The following is a 20,660-nucleotide window of genomic DNA, read 5'->3' on the forward strand; positions in this document are numbered from 1 at the left end:
AAATAATTTTGGTAACTTCCCTTTGACATGGATAGCAGTGGTTCTCACTTCTCTTCAAGTTGCCCAGGGGCTGTTACCATAAACTTTCCCACAGGATGCACTTACACAGGACAAAGGATCTCTAAGTCACCCCAACCTACAGTTTCTACATCTGCCTGCCTGAATGATAAAGTTTTGCTCCCTCTCAGACATATTTGTTCTGAGGACATGCAACAAGGTTTAAAGGAGGCTAAGAAACTGCTCATTTGGCTAAGTGAATAAGATTTTTGTGGATGGTGCCATAAAAAGAACAAGGCCTTTTAAAAACTGAAACTCTTTTGGTTACTCACTGTTCTGACTTTGGCTAGATGACTGTCTGCATTGCAAAGTCTTGGTAATTCAACCTTATTTCAGCTTTCATAAAGATAGGGTGTCCTTAAAAACTAACCCTTCCTTTATGCCAAAGGTATTCTCAGAATTCATCTTAAATCAGTCTATCCATCTCTTTGTATTTTTTCCAGAAACAAAAATAAGAGAGACAGAATGATGCATACTCTGGGTGTCAACCAACTGCTGGGATATTATATTGATAGAACAAAGGACTTTAAAATTGGTAGTCAGTTTTTCATTTCCTATGAAGGTTAAAAAGAGTCAACAAGTGTCAAGACTATTTCTAGATGGTTATCCAATGCTTTCTCACCATGGAAAGACACTTATTTTCAAAATGAAAACTTACTCTACCAAAGCTATGGCTACTTCTAGAGCTTTTCAGAAAACGGTAGACTCTAGAAGTATTCTAGAAATGACACGTTGGTCATCTGTACACACCCTCGCTAAACATTATAAGACTGATTAATCCCCAGATCAAGAGCAAGTTTGCTAAGATTGTTCTGCTGGAGTTCCTGGATTCATACTCCTCATCCCTGACTCTGTAAGATTTGGTAATCATCCCATACGGCTTAGGCTGCTGCAACAGTGATGTGATAATAAACATAGTACAGTTGTGTCAGTAAATTTACCATAACAGTGCACGTTCAAACAGATCACTGGTGCAGTACTAACACCCTTCCACCTTCCTCACTTTCTTGAGTTTCCTTTGTGCCTTTATTTTTAGTTCATATTCCTTTCCCTCTCCCTTTTCTAGGAGGGAATTTCCCTTATTCTCACTACTTTCCTTTCTCCTAACACACAGCTAATTACTTTTGGACTCTAGCTTCTCTTTCTTAAGAGGCCATGAATTTTGGCATCTGTATGTTCGCTTTGATACCTACATGGACTTGTGCTTCCTCAGGTATACAGACACATGAAAGGTGTCAAAAAGTTTTGAATACTGGCTGGACAGTTGATTTTTGGCAGGTTAAGTCCCAAATAGCTTAGGTTGCTACAACAAAGATCTATTCAAGCATCTACTGTTATAAGTGTACTTACTTACTGTGTTTTTCTTTTTAAAATGTTGTTTTACTATAAAGTTTTTTTTTCTTGACATTTGAAAAATGAAATTTTAATTTGCAGGGAGGAGTTTAAAAAGAAAGATTTTTTTATTTAGGGTAAGCAAAGCAGTAAAGAGTTGGGCAGCCCCAGTGGTGCAGCGGTTAGTGTTGTCACCTCACAGCAAGAGATTCTCTGGTTCAATTCTCATCTGGGAAGCCTTCTGTGCAGAGTCCGCATGTCCTCCCTACAGCCGCATGGGTTTCCTCCAGGTCCTCTGGTTTCCTCCCACATTCCAAAGACATGCTGTAGGTGGACTGGACACTCTAAATTGGCTGTAGGTGTGAGTGTGTGTGCGAGTGTGTGGTATGGATGAAACACTGTGGCAGGGCTAGCCACCGAGCGGTTTAAACCTTGGCTTGAGATGATTGTCACTGTTGAAGTGACACCCCGACCCCATGTTCAAAATGGGAAAAAGGGTTGAGGATGGATGGATGGAGAACAGTAAAAAGTTTAATCCCTGGGAGCTGAAAGTGCTCTGACATTATTGCTGTTGTGCAACTGTATTGGATGCGTACCATCTATACAGTCCTTACTGTGCTTTTAAAGACGGTGTCTCATGAGTTGCCCTTTGTAACCTCTTCCAAGTCTTATCTCATCTGTTCATACTACTGGGAACTACAAAATAAGACTGGGAAGACCCTCTATTTCATATTTTCCCACTCAGTGCATACTGTTGTACATAAAGGATCAATCCCGTTTTCCGTCTTACTTTATAAAGACTGCTGATGACTGGAAAGCCTACGAACTGTTTATCAGCAATCATCTTTGGATTAATGGTTCTGTTTTGCTGCTGGTGGTGGAAGAAGCAGAGGGACATTAGTTCCTAGATTTTCCTACAGACAACTGATCACTAGTAAGCCTGATAACTGCTTCTTAGGAGGCAGCTTGTGATTAGTGCTACTGCTTTGCCCCTGGTGAGAAAAGGAGCAGCATGGCATTGCTTCCTGTTGGTGTCGGATTGGACAGCGTGGGACTGCCCTGATTGTTTTGGTTGCTGTTTTATTTAGATCCTCTTCAGTTTTACTTTTGATCCTTTGTTCAGCTTAGCTTTCCATTGTGCCGAGCTACTGTACATGCTGTCTCAGTCAGCTATCAAGAGAAGATATAGCAACTGTACTAAACACAGCAAAATCTGAGATAATACTCCTTCTCAGGAACAAGCTTGGGATTAGTGTTACAGTTTTGCTTCTGACAAGAGAATGAGAAAAGGGTCATTGATTCCTAACTGTATACAGCTGTGGTGAGACCAGCACTAGTATCCAGATAGCAGCCGATAGGCAGATCACCGCTTTTTATCAATTCTTGCCAGAACGTGTTTTGTCTTTTCATTAAGTACTGTTAGATTATCTACCATCTAACATAACCTAAGAATACCACCCTAAAATACCTTATCCATAAACCATCAGGATGTACTGTAATAGTCTCCCTTCAACCCTTGAGCACTATGATGAGCTATAGTCCTCCACCCTATGCCGAATGGGCTCAACAATCTTTTCTCAGCACATCTCTGGCCATTCTGGTCACATTAGGTGTTTTAAGGCAGTGTAGCAAGTACCTTATGCTTGCTTGCTGTTCACAGCTTCTTCCAGCTGATAGTGCAACCATCAGGAGATATAAATGTTTAAGAACAAGAAGGCAATCCCCTCACATCAACATACTGTTGGTAAGAATTAAAGTTTATTATATACGGCTGGTAAGCATTAAAGTTTATTATGCATTGCTGGTAAGCATTAAAGTTTATTATACACTGTTGGTAAGCATCATACCTCCACAGCACAACTTCAGTCACAATTCACCACTGACCCCTTAACATATGATGAGGCTGTAAAGAAAAATTTGCCAAAGCCTCCAAGAATACACTCTAAAAGCTCTCATCCTCCAGCACATAATGCAGTGCCTTTTCCTTATCCACACATGCTTATTGTAAATCCACACTGCTCATCTGAGAGTCACCAGGAAATCAGACTTAAGCTTATAGAGGTCCACCAAGTCTTTTCTGCACAGGGAAATGTTTTAGTCATAAGTGACACCAAAGCTAAGCAGACAGATTCAACACTAATCAGACTGGATAAGAACAAGGTGTCTGTTGCCAGGATCCATGATGTCACAAGGGCCCTAAAGGCCCTTAAATAAACAAATATTACTGTGCTCTTGTGGTTGCCCATGTGGGAGTGAATGGCCTGAGACATTGCACCTAAAGGGACATGCAGAGAGATATGATTTTACTTACTATGCATGTATTAGAGACAGGAAAAACACTTGTCCTGAATAATGTCTTGTATTCGCCAAGAATGATGCCTAGATACCAAGACAAGATAATTGGCTTTAACAACTTTCAAAGTAGTCGGTGCCATTCTAAAGGGATCCAGTATGTGTCAGCCTAGGATGAGATGATAGATAAGACTTCCTGTTTTGCCTGGGATGTCTTATGCATCTCATACTGGTGATTCCATATACTGGCTAAAGCCTTTTCTGCCCCATTGGTGCCTTTTCAGGTATAGTCCCCCCTACTGAGCATTCGTGCATAGCACACTCGTACACAAATTCGGACAGCACTGTGGTGTCACTACTCAGTGCTAGGAGTCTAAACAGAAAGGTGTCTGCACTTGAGACCCTCCTGCAACTTGAGCATATTCATATTTGTGCAGTTACTGAGGCATTGTTTCAGTGCATGTCCCTACTGTACCAGGGTTTAGAGCCCATCATGCCTTCAGGTCCTTGAGCAGCTATGGAGGAGTGTCTGCATTCATCAGAAATGCTGCCACCTCACCTCAAATTACTCACAACCTTAATCTGGAGCTACTGGAGATCCAAATCACTCTTAACAAATCAAGCTATTATTTCATTGGCAGCTACACATCCCCACTGGGTCTATATTATAACAGTGAATGCTTTAAATAATGAACTCTGTATAATTGACCCAAAAAAATAAAAACACAAAATTCCGAACAAACGGAACAGAGATTTTTTTTCTCCAGGGGAAAAAAATCACTGGTCAATCAAAAAAAAAAACGCAAAATAAAGTGGGGCCTTCACCTCCCCCCACCCCCTGTGCCCCTCACACCGCCCTACTTAAATATAACAACTCAGACTTCGCACCACAGTGGAGGAAATGGTAAAGTCCCGAAAACAGCCCAGTGATTTCAACTCCGACATCGCACCACAGTGGAGGAAACGGCAAAGTCCCGAAAACAGACCAGTGATTTTTTTTCCCTGGGGAAATAAGTCGCTGTTCCTTGTCTTCGGGATTTTGCCATTTCAACATTTAGGTGTAGATTAAACAGCATTCACTATATTAAGCATTTGCTAACTTAATAGGGAACCATCCCCATTAATGTCCTCCAAATATCAAATTGCCTTAACACCATTGTGAGGTTAAATATCAAACCAAATGCATTCTTGCTGGGTACTTCTATTACCCAAGCATTAAGCTTTATACTTACACCTCTAAAAATAGATATGTTCATTGTTTCATAGACTTAGTTATTGCCAATCTAATAGAAGAAAAGTACAATTGTGTACACTTACCATAAATGTAGATGTTCGAGTGAATTCACTGTTGCAGTCATCACATTTGGGTTATCCCTGCCAGGGTAGCCCTCGGTTGGCCCGAATACCAGAGGTGTAGTATTTCTGCATTGGTTGCTGTCACTTCGGAACTGACATCAGGTCGTCAGTAGTATAAAGTAAGGCAGCCAAAGCCATTATATCAGTTTTTCTTGCTCTAACCTGTCAGGAGCCCCCAAGTAGGAGCCAGGTTCTGATGGAAGAACCCCCACCAGTGGAAAATAAATACCGATACATCCCTTGAAAGGAAAGGAAGACAACAAGTTAAAATGGTAGTAAAAGGAGAAAGAGAAGAAAGAGGGATGGGGGGAAACCAGGACTACAACAGTGAATACACTCGAACATCTACATTTATGGTAAGTGTAAAGAACTGTACTATGTTCTTCGTGTTTCACTGTTGCAGTCATCACATTTGGGTTGATTCCCAAAGCTGAGGAAATGGGTGGAGGCAGTCAAGGAAACTAGGGTCTGGCTAGGATGCCCTGCAAAATTTCAGAAGCAAACCCTGCCCTGGATTTGGAGAAGAGAGGCAGGTGGTAATGTTTGGTAAAAGTGTGAACAGATGTCCAGGTGGCAGCCTCCAGGATGTCCCTGGTGGGGACTCCTCTGAGGAAAGCTGCAGAGGTGGAGGCTGCTCTGGTGGAGTGAGTCCTGACCCCCTTGGGGGGAGGCTTTCCATGTTGTTTGTAGCAGAAATGGAGGCCGTGTGAGAGCCATTTGGAAATGGTTTGTTTGGAGATGGCTTTGCCTTCTGCCCCTGTAGTAAAGCTAACCAGCAATTGATCAGACTTTCTGAAGGATTTAGTCCTGTCTAGATAGAATCTGAGCTATCTATGTACATCTAGAGGGTGCAGAATCCTTTCCCCCTTGTTCTGGGGATTAGAAAAAAAGGTTGGCAAATGAATGGGTTTCACAGCCATGAGTGCTTGCAGCTTGGAGACTCTTCTGGCTGAAGTGATGTCCAGAAGGAAAACTGTCTTCCAGGAGAGAAATTTTAGCTCTGCAGAAGAAGCTGGTTCGAAGGGGGGCTGGGTGAGCTTTTTCAACACAAAGTTAAGGTCCCAACCTGGGGTTGGTGCTCTTCTGGGTGGCATCAAGTTGCTAGCCCCTCTTAGGAACTGTTTGATCAGAGGGTGTGAGAAAAGGGGCTGTTCAGCTGGGAAATGAGCAGAGATAGCAGAGGCAATGAATTTTTATACAGGAAAAAGAGAGGCCAGCTAAGTATTCCAGGATGACAGGGAGGGAGGGCTGTGCCGTACTGGCTCCCTTAGCCTGAATCCAGGTGCAGAACCTTTTCCATTTGTCAGCATAAGACTTTCTAGTGCTATGGCATCTGGCCTCACCTATAACATCTAAAACCTGTTTACTGAGGTTGACAGCTTGATCGGGGATTAGGGAATAAGCCAAGCTGCCAAACTAAGCATTTGCAATTGGGGATGCATGAATTCCCCTTCCCTCTGGATCAGGAGGGTTGGAATGTGAGGAAGATGCCATGGTGCCAGTGGGATCAGCTGTGCAGCAAGGGATTCCTGTGCTGGCGAGGCCTGTCTGGAGCTATAAGAATTGTCCTTGGTTTTTCCTCCTTTATTTTGAGCAGTACCCTGGGGATGAGAGGTAGTGGAGGAAAGGCATAGACCGATAGATTGACCCAGGGGAAGGATTGGGCATCCACTTTCCAAGTCATGCAGTGATGCTCCCTGGAGTAGAATTTGCTGAGCTGATGGTTGGTGTGTGAAGTACAGAGGTCGACCTTTGAGGTGCCTCATTTATTTAGGTGAAGGTTCTTCTGTTGAGCTGCCACTTGTGTGGCTCCAGAATATTTCTGCTTAATTGGTCTGCCAGAGAGTTGAGAGAACCTGGTAGGAATTGTGCTAACAGGTGGAGCTGCATGGCAGAGGCTGTGTGCCAAAGAGTCATGGCCAGCCTGCATAGAGGGTAGGAGTGAGTCCCTCCCTGCTTGTTGATGTACCACATCACAGTGGTGTTGTCTGTTTTGATCAGGACAGCCCCTGGGGAGAGAAGGGGCTTGAAAGCTATCAAGGCGTGCTGGACAGCCATCATCTCTTTTTGGTTGATGTGCAGAGGGATTTGCTGTGGGCTCCATTGGCCCTGTATGCACCTGCCATCCAGGTATGCACCCCAGGCATACTCTGATGCATGTGTGGTGCGGGTCTGGGTGGCGGGGGGGTGGTGAGAAAGGTAGTCCCTCGTTGTGGGAGCATGCTGTTGCCCATCAAAGAAAATCTTTTCTGAGGCAAGGAATTAAAGGTATAAGAGTCTCCAGGTCTTGAGATTGTTGACACCAAAGGCTTTTTAGGTACCATTGAAGTTTCCTCATATGCAGTCTGGCATATGGAATGAGTAGTATGCAAGATTCCATGAACCCCAGAGCTTGCAGGATCTTCCTTGCAGATAACTGGGGTTTGGTGGCTAGTTGAGAGAAGTAAGCTGTCAGGAAAATTTGCTTTTCTGGTGTAAGGAATGCCATCTGGGATGCTGTGTCCAGGCTTGCTCCCAGGAATATAATCTTTTGGGTGGACACCTGTTTGGATTTCTTTTCATTGATTGTGTACCCTTGGGAGGTTAGTAGGGATTTTACAAAGGCCAGGTGCTTGAGCAGCTTTTCCTGGCTATCTGCCTGAATTAGGCAGTCATCTAAGTATGGGTAAATCTGGATATTCCTTTGTCTGCAAAAGGCAATGAGCGGAGCCAAAAATTTTGTGAAAACTGTGGGAGCAGTAGATAAGCCAAAGGGAAGCGCAGAGAACTGAAAGTGCTGAGATTCTGCCCTGAAACGGAGATATTTCCTGCAAGATTCCCTGATAAGAATGCGGAGGTAGGCCTCTTTTAGATCTAGGGTGGCTAGCCAAGCATCCTTGGAAAGCATGGGTAGCAGCTGCTGGAGGGTGAGCATTTTGAATTTTGGGATCACCAGGAAGGTATTTAGAATGGATAGATTGAGGATGGGGTGCCAGGTGCCCTCTTTTTTGGGTACCAGAAACAGTCTAGAGTAGAAACCTTGGCCTACCTGTTCTGCAGGAATGTGCTGTATTGTCCTTATAGAAAGCAGGGAAAGGACTTCCTTTTGATCCTCTGCCCACTGGTTTGGAGGTAGATCTGGGAACCCTTTGGGGGTTGGAAGGGTGTGGAAAGAAAATTTGTATCCCTGAGACACTATGTTGAGAACCCAGTGGTCATTGATAATGGTGGCCCAGGTGCTTTTGTGAAACGAAAGTTTTCCTCCTAGGGGTAAGTGAAAATGGGCAGAGGGAGGGGGTGGGGGTGGTGAGTCATTGTTAGTTCTTACCATAAGGGGGTGGCTTAGAACTCCCTGGTTTTGAAGTGGAGGTAGTCCACTGCTTAGATCTCTGCATTCCCTGTGGCTGCTGTCTGGGGGGTCTGGGCTGGACTGGCTTAGTGGGAGCAGGAAAGGACCAGTGCTTGGTGGGACAATGCCTGCTGAACCTGGGTGGCTGGACCTGTAAGAAATCCTTAACTGTCTGCACAGATTTTGCTTTTTCTTCAATCTTTTTTAAGACCTCTTCTGCCTTAGTGCCAAATAGGTTGTCTGTGTGCAAGGGGGCATCCAACAATTTAGATTTGACATGGTCTGGCAAGGGCTGTTCCTTAAGCAATGCATGCCTTCTAATGACAAATCTGGTGACTGCTGCCCTGCAAGAAGCATCAAAACCACAGTGCAAGGTGTGTTTAGTTACTTGACTTGCAGAATGCATTAACTCTTGTAACTCTTTAGATTCTGCACAAGCAGGAAAGGAAGACATTTTTGTTAGAGAAGTTCCAGGGTATGTTGCTGAAATTTTAGCATATGGAATGGACAATTTAGTGCCCTGATAGCAAGAGTAGCTGAGGTGTATATTTTTTTACTCCATCTGTGTAGTGCTCGGGAATCCCTCTCTGAGGGGGTGGGATTCTTAGCAGAGGTTGCTTTAATCCCTTTAAGCCCTTGAGAACTTACCTCAGGGTCAGCAGTAGGATTTTTAAAAAGAAATATGTGTGAGTCATAGGCTCTATAGTACCTGCCTGGTTTTCTGGGAGCAGGAGGGAGGGTGTCAGGAGTCAAGTTGGATTCCAGGAAAACATCCTCCACAACATCCAGGACTGGGGAGATGGCCAGGGGTCTGTGCTGTGGAAGATCTAAGAATTCCCTGAGTCTCTTTTTAGACTGAGGGTAGTCCTGACTCTCCCATTGGAAATGCTGCCTTAAGGTATGAAGGGTTTCCCCAAAGGAAAAACTCCTCTGGGGTAGAGGCTAAAGGAATGGAATCCTCTGCATCAGAATCCTCATAAGTAGGGAGGGGTTGCATGTCTTCATATTCAAATGCATCAGATTCATCTGACTCTTGTTCAGACAAAACTACAGGGGACAAATCTCTTTTCCTTTTGGATGGGGTAGCTTGGTTTCCCCTGATCAGCATGATAAGGTCTTCTGCCATTTTAAGCATTTGAGACTGAGGCAAGGAAGCAGGTACCTGAGATTCAGTCGTCAGTTTCTTTGGTGTGGTTCATACCCTGGGCCTAAGAAACTTGGTCATTTTCGAAAGAACGGTAGTCATGAAAGAAGACGTCAGTTTGTGTCGAGAATCTGTAGTGCGAAGGACTTCCTTAGAAGTTGGTGCCTACTCAGTGGCTCTGGACCCATCCAAGGTAGAGACCACCGCAGGATCCTTAGTCGAAAATGAGTTTTGCGGCATACTGGACTCTGAAAGGGTCTCAGTAGCAGCCTGGGAAACTACAGAAGCGGGCATCAGGAGCTGCAAAAGCGCCTAGCTGAGGACCGGAGAACTGATGACTAGCTTAATGGGAGCGTCGTTGGTAGGTTTGGACTGGTGCGGTCTGTCTCTGTCTTTATCTTTATGTTTTTTTGGAAGATCTGCTGTTGGAAGGCTTGCCAAAGCCATATCGGAGTTCGAAGACTGTAAGCGAGAATATCTAGCTACAATAAGGACCCGACGACAGATAGTTCTGGCGTTGAACAAAGCACAGAAGTGACAATGGGGGATGTCGTGGTCTGGGCCTAAACAAGTGACGCAGTAAGAATGAAAGTCTAGGTATGGTATTTGCTTATCACAGGCGAGACAATTGTTAACCTTTTTCTAACATTGGTTAGTGCAAGAAAAAAACAATGGGTACTTAGCTTTAGAAGACTTCAGCTTCAATTCGGTAGACGAAACTCAGGTAGCGGCCGACCGGCACTCGTGTAAACTGCTTCTGCTTCGAGCTCCATGGCATGAAAGACTTATGTAATGGCGTTGGCTACCTTAATTTGTACTACTGATGACCTGATGTCAGTCCTGAAGCGACAGCAACCGACTCAGAAATACTAAGCCTCTGGTACTCATGCTGGCCGAGGGCTACCCTGGCAGGGATAAACCAAATGTGATGACTGCAACAGTGAAACACGAACATCTGTAAAACTACTCACTAGATACTCAAATATCTTTGACATGGTCCTTTTCAACATTGCCCCTACCTCATTCCCTGTTAAATCTGGTCACTGGTCATTCAACGTCTTTGTCAGGCCTAGTGGTACAGCCCCCCCCCCCCCAACCAAATGAGACTGCATTTAGGGACTTCACGAGGACAAACCTACTTCAGCTTGTAGAACACCTGTGGAAAACTACTATCAATCCATTGCAAATAGACCTATCTGAGAGTGCTACCATATCCACTGCTGACTTTTATCAGCACCTAAACAGCTGCATAGAAATCAGTACTTGTCTGCCCTAAATATAATGGTAAATTCAGGAAAAAAACTCTCTAGCAGAACTCATATTTAATAATCTGTAGAATAAATGAAAAAACATAATGAAAAGTTGTAAGAAATCCCCATTCCCTTATCTCAGGACCATGCTGAAACATGCAGGAAAAACTTGAGTACTGTTACAAAATGTCACTCAGAGTCTGAACTTAATACATACCAAAGTAAAATATATATCTTTCTTCAGCTGTATCTGAACATTAAGGAATGATGCCCAACAATGCATTGAGCTCATCTATAATATCATCGTATATTCTATTCCCAAGGATTTAGTCAATATATTAGCAGACATATTAAGTGCTGTCCTTACCACACTTACCCACATTGCTGTCCCCAGTTTCCTTGAAAATTCAGTTTCCCCAGAAATCACCTTGGAACAAGTCTCTAAAATCTTCTGTCAAAGACTAAAAATAATATCTCCATGGGGCCAGACAACAAACTCAGCCTTCAGATCAGATTATGTACAGCCCTAATTGGAGATACCAGAGATCCAAATCAGCATAACTCTGGAGAACAGCTACTGTGACTCCCCTACAAAAGATGACCTTTCTGTAAATGCAGACGGCTGTAGGCCCATCAGCCTCATCAGCCTAATATGCAAAGCCACAGTATGTATCATAGCAGAACTCTTTTATGCAGACACTGGCACCTTAACTGGTCTAGACTACAATCAGTTTGATTTTGTGAAGGGTAGCTCCTGCCTCCTAAATGTAGTAAGCTTCTTTGATGAGGTTACAGAGTTGTGGTTAGTGGTCACTCTGTGCGCTCTTCATATCTGGATCCAGCTAAGGCTGTTGACACTAATCTCATACCAGTATTGTTAGAAATTACACAAATTTGATGTAACCCCCCCTACAGTACTTATATTATCCACTGCATTGCAAATAGTCTATTCAACAGATCCCAGGTTGTGAAAGTTGCTGGTAGCATCTCTGAATGTAAAATTGTAACTAGTGGGGTACCACAGGATCAGTACTGGGTCCTTTCCTGTTTGGTGTTTATTTTGCAGCTAGCAGGTCCAATATCAGAAAAGGGTGATTGACCAGGTGTGCAATCTGTTCATCCTCTTATACTATGCAGTTGAAGCAAAGGGCTGAAATATGAATGTACCTTCTGTACTGAAAATGGTCTCAAATTAAATGCAAAAAAATACAGCATAGTAGCATTCAGCAAAAATTGTCCCTACCTCATATGTTATAAATGGTACTCCTTTTCAAACAAACATGGTCATAAGAGACCTGGGCACTTATATGGACAATTCCGTCTCATCCAATCATCACATTTCCACCATAGTCAGGAAATCCTTCTATCTGGCCAAGTTAATTTCTAGGAAAGATCTTCAGTGTCCAAAGAAGTCATTCTCCCACGTTCCTCTTCCTTTATAAGACCAATCATTGAATAAAAGGTTTTAAATCCTTCAACTATCCTGAGAGTAGCATACCTCTGAGCTGTCCAGATTTTCGCAGAATGCCCAGATTTTTGCCTCATATTTTTGGTCTATTCCTCATAAAAGTTGTGGTTTTCTGACTAATTAGTGGGATGATCTGAAGACTGAAGACACTAAATAATGATATACATTTGAGTTTTAGGCTTCAAGCCCTTCCAAAAATGTATGCTAATACTAACACTTGTTACTCTAGCAACTTTCTAATTTTATAAGATCAATATTTAAAAATGTTCCCAATTTTTGGGCATTTGTCCCTCCGTTTTGTCAGGTTTTCCTGATTTCTTGCACTAAGAGGTTGAGGTATGTAGAGTAGCAAAACTCTTATACCCAGTACCCTGCTAGCTGCTTCACTGTGACCTATGTCTTGCTTTTTGAGCCACAAATGACCCATTTTTGTCTGACCTTCATTTTCTTTACATAACCAGTAGTTTTGCAAGCACCTGCACTAGGGACTTAAATCTACACCATCAAGTAACCAGCATTTGCTTGAGAGATAAGTTACTATTTCACTGTATCCTTTGCCTATAGAATGAGCTACCACTGTATGTCAATCAAAGTTCTGCCTTGACTATCATTACTGCTAGTCTTGTTGATTAGATGATTAGACAAATTTAAAGCAGGATTGTCATGTACAGCCCTGCTCACTTTTGGAGGTGAGCACTATTAATTGCTTAAAAAGGGCCCCATGAACTTTAAAGTTTGCCTGCTTAAAGATGTAAATGGCTAGACAACTTATGGTCCTTATGATCACTTCTATAGCAACGTTTCTGTATTCCTCCAAGAAGAACAACATAGCAGACCTTTGATCATGGCCATATCAAAAAGGTAATGACTGATCCGTACCTCTCAACTGTCCAGATTTTCTCAGAATGTTCAGATTTTTGCCTCATATTTTTGATCTGTTCCTCATAAAATAGTTGGTTTTCTGGAAAATTGTTGAGGACTGAATTCATTAAATAATACTAAATAACGACAGACATTTGACTTTGATTTTCAGACTTCATATCTTTCAGAACATATATAATAATGTAAAATCTGTCATTCTAGCACCTTTCTAAGTTTATAGGTGCAATATTTAAAATCTGTACCTATTTTTGCCCCCCCCCCAATTATTTTTTGCTTTGTCCAGATTTTTAGCAGTGAGAGGTTGAGAGGTATAGTGAACAGATTTGTACTGTAAGAAGGATTACAGACCAGATCTTTGATCATGGCCAATTCCAAAATGTTTAAAACAACAAGATTTGCATTTAAGAAGGATTATAGGCAAGGTCTTTTACTGTGGCTATTTCCAAAAGGTGATGACCAAACAAATGTCTACTGTAAGAAGGATGAGTGACAAGACCGATGACAAGAGAAGGGCAAATTATCAAAATCATGCAGCAGCAATGATTGACAGTGAATGTTGGTGACACAGTGACTCTAAAGGAAAGCACCCACAAAGGGCCTATACAGCTTTCCTTTGCAAGTCCAGTAGGATTACAGAGGTGTAATACCCCCAAAGTGCGCATGTAGTAGTTTCAACTACCAGAACAGTGAGTGTTTTAAATCTGATATTGAATGTCTCGATATCTAAACCCTGCAGTTCTGCAGTGCATGTTCATCACTCTGATACTATGTTTATACGGACTTTAGTGATCCATTTAATTTGCAGACTATGGTTATATCTTGGGGTCTAAGATCAGTAGAAGATACTAGAAATGCATCTCATTGTTCCACTATGATATTAGCTACTGGGTTCCATCTGAAAAACTGAATGCTTGAGATGTCTAATAGCATAGCTACCTGCACATAATATCAAAATTGCAGAATTTCAAAAAAAAATGCTGCATGTGGGAGATCAAGATACAGTGAGGAGTGGCATGTTACCCTTTCCTCACTGTAGTGCAATCTTGGAGCTCATATATATAATTATCAGGTTGCGTGGAATGGAATTGGTTTTGTCTCCCTGAATAAAATGTATTTAAATGTTTTTTTTTTTCCTTTTCTTGTGGTTATGGGTCTTGATCTTTTATGATCAATGTTTTGTGATTAGAAAATTTGAGCATTTGACCTTTTCATAGGAATCCTTGCTAACAAACTCATACCATAAACTACAACTGTATTTTGCAATTGTATCTAAATCTAGCTGACTGCTCAAGCAAACAGCTGTATCTGTAAATAGCAAGGTTGTAGAGTTGCTGACATCTGCATGGTTTTGAACTATATAATTAGGTTGTAGGGGCAATATCTTAAATAAGAGGTTGTAAGGGTAATGGCCTCCACATAGGGGTTGCAGGGAATACTTTGATGTTCATCATTAGCTCACTGTTGCAATAGCATAAAGCTCTATAGAGGACATATCCTGCCAAGGATAAAGGACATCTGGCCAGTGTACTATACATTTTAGTGCCTTTGTCACACAGTGCACATCTACTTAAACACACAAGAGTACTGGTATAAGTATGACATACATGCTCCAATTTTTAGAACTTTCTTGCCGTTGGTACACTTAACAGCCACAGTACTGATTGTTAGCTTGCAACTAAAGTTTTTTGGGCAGATAACTACCCTTTTGAGAACCTTCCTTTATTTTTTCTGTGAAAAGTACTGTCAGTTCTAGCTTATGTCCATCAGGAAGGGGATATGTGCATGTGGAAGGCAACTACCCTTTAAGGATACCCATATGGCCTGTGTTTTCTACCTTGGGGAGAATTACAGCATCTAGTCCTGTTACACCTGTTTGCCTTTTACTCCTAAAATAATAAGAAGCAGGCTCAAATTCCCTGAAGTTGTTTTTTTTGAAAATCATTGCCTTAAGGTCATACATGCAAACGTGGCTAGTGAATGCTCTACCATGGATCTTCCCATTTAGTCAAAGAAGAAGACAAAAACTTCAAAAGAGGCTTCTGAAGAGACTAAGCCATCCTCTTCTCTTTGCAGTGGTCTGAGCATGATTCCCCTGTGCTAGTTTTGAAGCACTTGGACCATCAGTCCATTCTACTTTTTCCCTCTGGTGAAGCTCCACATGAAGCCAGTAAGGCCCAGGAACTCCAATAGTCCAGGAAGACCAGGCTTCTCACAGGAAGGAAGAGCCCCCATTCTATTTTGATTGAGGGAGGAGTACATCATGTCCTGGTAAGGGAGTAGGTAGTCAAGTTATTGATGAAGATCTGGATGTCTGATACATCTAAGACTATTGATGCAAAGACCAATAGGATAAAGTTTCAAAAGTCCAAAATGTATACCCTTTTTATCTCCTTCCAGTCTGGAGGGCTCCCAGGAAGACTGGTGCAACTTTGCACTCGGACTTTTCATAGCCTTGCTGTCTTAAACTCTTCCTCTTTTCTGCCTACCCAGGCAAAGAGAAAGAGATTTTCCTCTTCCTCTAAAGACAAGGGAGTCTCTGAACCTGAAGAGGAAGGTCTTGGCCATGCTTCTCTATGCCCTTTGCCCATACCTTGTAAATCAAAATCTGAAGAGAATTTGTCTTCAAACTTCAGAAATGACGAAATCTCTTTTTCAGAGACAATATCTGAGCTGAAAGAGTTCTTCAGATGGGAAGGAAGAGAAGTTTCACTGGTGCAAAAAAAAGTATTACGACCAACTGAGTATGGATTTTCCCCAAACCCTTAGCCATATCTCCAGTTTTGGGGGCTTTGGAAGATGACTTAATGCTCTTTCTGCTTCCCCTGATTCACAACCCACTGTACCTAGTAAGTCTGGCAAACTTTATAAATGGCCAGAGTTACATAAATATATGTACAGAAACCCCGATTGCAGACCCGACTATGATATCTATGGAAGGATCTACCTCATAACACCACCAAGCGAAAACACCAACAATGAGATCACCAACACCATAACACCAACAGTTGAAAAACACAAAAGTTCCCATGCCCGACAAACCACAATCCTGACAGTCAACAAAACAAAACAAATCCATTTCCTAAAAACACACACACACAACACAAGCGCACCAAAAACCTTACAAACCTACACTAAACCTTACATACACAATTATCTATGCACTAACCTTAACCCAAACCCTAACCCTAAGGTCCATCACTGTCGCACACTTACCTTACCCACACCCTAACCCTAAAGTCCGTCACTATCGCACACTTACCTTACCCGCACCCTAACCCTGAAGTCCGTCACTATCGCACACTTACCTTACCCGCTCCCTAACCCTACAGTCTGTCACTAATGCACACTTACCTTACCCGCACCCTAACCCTACAGTCCATCACTATTGCATACTTACACAGTTGCGCTCATTTCGCATGTCAGTGTTTTAAGCGTTGGAATTCCGAACTGTTGATTATTTCCATTGTCGGTCTTCTTATTGTTGGTGTGTTCAGCTGTAGTTGTTCTCAGGTAGATCCCTATGGAAACAGACATTGGCTCTAAATATTAGGCTTCGTTTAATCTTGGCCCTAATAAAAATGGTAGCAGGATTTTTGAATGGCATAGAAAAACAACCTGTGCTTCCTCAACACTGGTTTTTAGGGCGTTAAACTGCTAGACTTGTATGGCAAAATACCACTCTCTATTTAGCCAGCCTTCCTGTTTCTGACATTCAGACTAGTCTGTCTCCACATTGGCTTCTGCTTCCAAGATGACAAAAGGCTCAGTAAAATGTGCAAATTATGCTGCAGTAGTGTGAAGCACTGTAGCCACTGGATCTGTGATGCCCAAGGGTGCCTGGGTCAGACTCCAGACCTTCCCTGAGGATATTGTGGCTCAAATGTTAAATGCCGCTTTGAAAAAAAAGATTAACTTTTAGGTAATTCTCTGACTGAAGTACTGACAAGATTAGAAAAATTAGGGAAATTAATATAGAGGCTAAAGCATTTCTTTCTCCTGTCACTTCCAGCCCTGGTGCCTTCTTCAGCAATAGTCATTAAAGCAGTATACAAGAAGTGGCAAAGAGGATAAAAAAATAATGGATTACAAAGATCTTCCACGCATAAGAAAAGTGTATGACAAGCCTTGGATCTCATTCCCTTACTCACCTCCCCACCCTAGCCATCCTCCAAATCTAACATGTAATCTCACTTAGTCTTGAAATTCTTGGGCACAGATAATATCAGACTCTTGGGTAGTGAAAATAATTTAGCATGAATACTTATTTCCTCAAATCCTGACAGAGATGTTATCACATTTTGTAAAAGAATCTATTCCCCTATCTCAACAGGTAAAAGGTTTTTTATTCAAGGATTTTTTTATGTACCCAAGAAGGAAAGCACCTGGAGACCAGTTTTTGGATCTGTCAGTTCTGAATATCTTTTTTGTGGTTCAAATTGTTAACATTGCAGTCCCTTTTTCCTCTTCTTCTAGGCTTTCTTGGTAACCCCAGACTTCAGGAATGCTTTCTTGGTAACACTAGACTTCAGGAATCCATATTATCATATACACATTCACAGTGTCCACAGATTTTATTTACAATTCTCTGTATTAGGGTTGCACTTTAAGTTTCCATCTTTGCCATTTGGTCTATCAACCACCCGAAGAATATTTCCAAAATTTCTGGCTCTAGTCACTGTCTTCTGCAGACATCAAGGAATTCACATTTTCCATACTTGGACAATTGCCTCATCTTAGCCATCTCTACCCAAGGCACTGTAGCATCCCTTCATCTTGCCATAAATGTTAGGGTACCTCTACAGAAATCTTCTATGGTCCAGTCCCACATGTTAATCTTTCTAGGATGCCTACTAGATACCTCCCTGATTGTAGCCTACCTTCCTCTATAAAATGTTTCTTTCTACCATCAGCAGTTCCTAATTCTAGAACGTATTTTGCCTGTAATTTGTTTCTCAAGGGATCTATGTTTAGGGTCTGTGGGAGTTCCACTTCAAGCTCAAACACATAAATGTCAAACAAATGTATGTATGGATGTATACATATATTTATCTATCTATCTATCTATTTATTTATTTATATTTGGCCCTGATAAAGGCTATCAAAGCATTGAATTATCTGTGGACACCAGGAACTCTCTTAAATAACACTATGGTCATATGGCATATAAACAAACAGTTGGGGATGAGGTCCTACTCCCTGTGCAGACTAGCCATGGTTGCCTGGGAGATGGCAACTCAACATAATCTCTTCCTTCAGGCAATCTACATCCTATCAGAGCATAACTCAACTGCAGACTCACTGAGCAGATTAACAACAAGACACTCGCAAATGGATATTAATATCCAGAGGTCTTAAAGGGGATTATCCACTAGTGTGGAGTTCTCCAAGCATATCTTTTTGCCTCCATTCAGAACAGACAATTACTGTAGTTCTTTGTCAGGACTCCTTACAAACAAGCCTGGAAAATAGATTAATTTTCGTTCCCATGGATGGGAATATTTCTTTATGCTTCTACCTCCTTTCCTCTGATAGCAAGAGTCTTACTAAAGGTAAAGAGAAAATTCTCCAAAGATACCTCAGATAAACTTCATTTGGTCTGGACAACATTAAATCTCTCTTTTCATACCACTGGACAGGCACAGTTATCAAAAAATCCCCCACAGAGTAGACCTTCTCACACGAGACTCCAACATTCTCAACCCGCATCCGACAATATCGATAATAGGTTTTTGAGCCCATTTGGGTACTTTTTTAGACAGTATGCAACAAGTATTAAAGGAGGCCAGAAAATCTGCTACTAGGAAATCATATGTAGCCAAATGGAAGAGTTTTTTTTAGTTGGTGAAGGAATAGTGATTATGATCCCATTCAAGCGGGGATTTCCATAGTTCTCCAGTCCCTGCATAATTTGCTCGGATCAGACCTGTCTTTCCAGTCTGTCAAAGTGCATCTCATGACTGTTTCTGCTTGTTTACCATTGAATCCTTCCTTATGTCCTTGTTCCAAGTCAAACAGTTCTTGAAAGGGGGATTTACATTTTAGCTCTCCTAGGAAACAAGTGGCTCCAGCCTAGGATCTTAATTTTGCATCATAGAAGCTAACTCTGCCTTCATTGGAACCTGCATCTAGGTCTTCCCTAAAGTTCCTAACTTGGAAGACAGTTTTATTTATTTCTCTAAGTCAGCTAGATGAGTATCTGAGTTGCAAGTTCTCGTGTCTTCTCAACCCTTTTTGATCTTTCACAAAGACGTGGTGACTTAAAATCAATCCTTAGGTGACACTTAACATGGTTTCTGAGTTTACCTTGAATCAATGTATTTGCCTACCTGTGTTTTTCTCTGAATCTTAGAACAGAGGAGAGAGGGTTCTGTCTACCTTGAATGTCTACAGGCAACTCGAGTACTACTTGGACAAGACAAAAATTCCAGAATAACAACTCAACTCTGTTTCTTTTGAATTCATGAAAAAAGGGCAACCAGTTTGCAAGCGAACGAGTTCCAAGTGACTGGCTATTCAGTTCTGTTATTCTCATCATGGGGGGGAAAAAAAACTCTTTGGAAGATCAAGGGCACACTCCACTAGAGTTGTGTCTACATTTGAGGCCTTTTGAAAAGGGTTGGACTCTACAGCTATTCTAAAAGCAGTAAAGCAGTAAACTAGTCTTCTGTACACACTTAAAAGACTGACTCCTTTCCAGAGCAAGACAGGATTTAACTAGATCTAGTCTTCAGAATCTTCTGGACTCTTGTTCTTTTTCCTCCCTCCTGGCTTCCTAAGCCTTGGCAAGCTTCCCATATAGCTTTTTTCTACTGCATTGGTGATCTAATGATGAACACAATACAGTAGTGTAAGTTAACACTGTAACAGTAGATTTTTGAATGAATCACTGTTACAGTACTAATACCCTCCTTCTATCCCCCTTTTTCATTTTTTATTCTTCTGTATACCTGTGGCTGGTGTGGGGGTCCCCAGACACCTTGTTTCCTTTTTCTGACATGACATGATATTTCTTTGGTTTCAGCTTTCTTTTTGGGGAAGCAAGAAAGCTCGGAAAATAGCCACCTGTGCATCCTCTTTATACCAGCATGCTTGCGTGCTTCAGCAATGTATAGTGCATGTGGTAGGTGACAAAAAGCTTTGGTATACTGTCCAGACATTCAATATCCTTGGCAGGATACTTCTTCTACATAAACTTGCTGCTGCAACAATGATCTACTCAAACATATACTGTTATGGTAAAGTTATCTTAGACAACTGTGCATTTATTATTTTAAATACTGTAACTTGTTGGATATTGTGGTTGATTATGATACATTTGATTAACCTCTGTGTGCATTAGAACTGTAGTTTTTTTTTTTTTTTTGCTTTTAAGGGCTTTCACTTTTCTAGGTTTGATACCCTGGCATCTGTACAGCTAGCAATGAACTTACGAGTATGACTCCAAGAGTTACGAGGGATTCAAGGATACTGTTCAAAGATATTCATGCCAATGCTAGTTAAATTATAGTTACTTGGTGAAAAAGTAATTTGAAGCATTAACTGTTAAGAGTT

General features: G+C 41.7%; 1 protein-coding gene across 7 annotated transcripts in view; it reads left to right on the forward strand.

Annotated features, from left to right (window-relative positions):
• ARHGAP44 (Rho GTPase activating protein 44) overlaps nucleotides 1-20,660 on the forward strand; it is a 1,795,121-nt gene that overhangs the window by 1,200,132 nt on the left and 574,329 nt on the right. The gene's annotated exons all lie outside the window — the stretch shown is intronic.

Source organism: Protopterus annectens, chromosome 4.part0, assembly GCF_019279795.1.
Source record: "Protopterus annectens isolate FY-2018-M chromosome 4.part0, PAN1.0, whole genome shotgun sequence".
NCBI classification, from domain to species: domain Eukaryota; kingdom Metazoa; phylum Chordata; order Ceratodontiformes; family Protopteridae; genus Protopterus; species Protopterus annectens.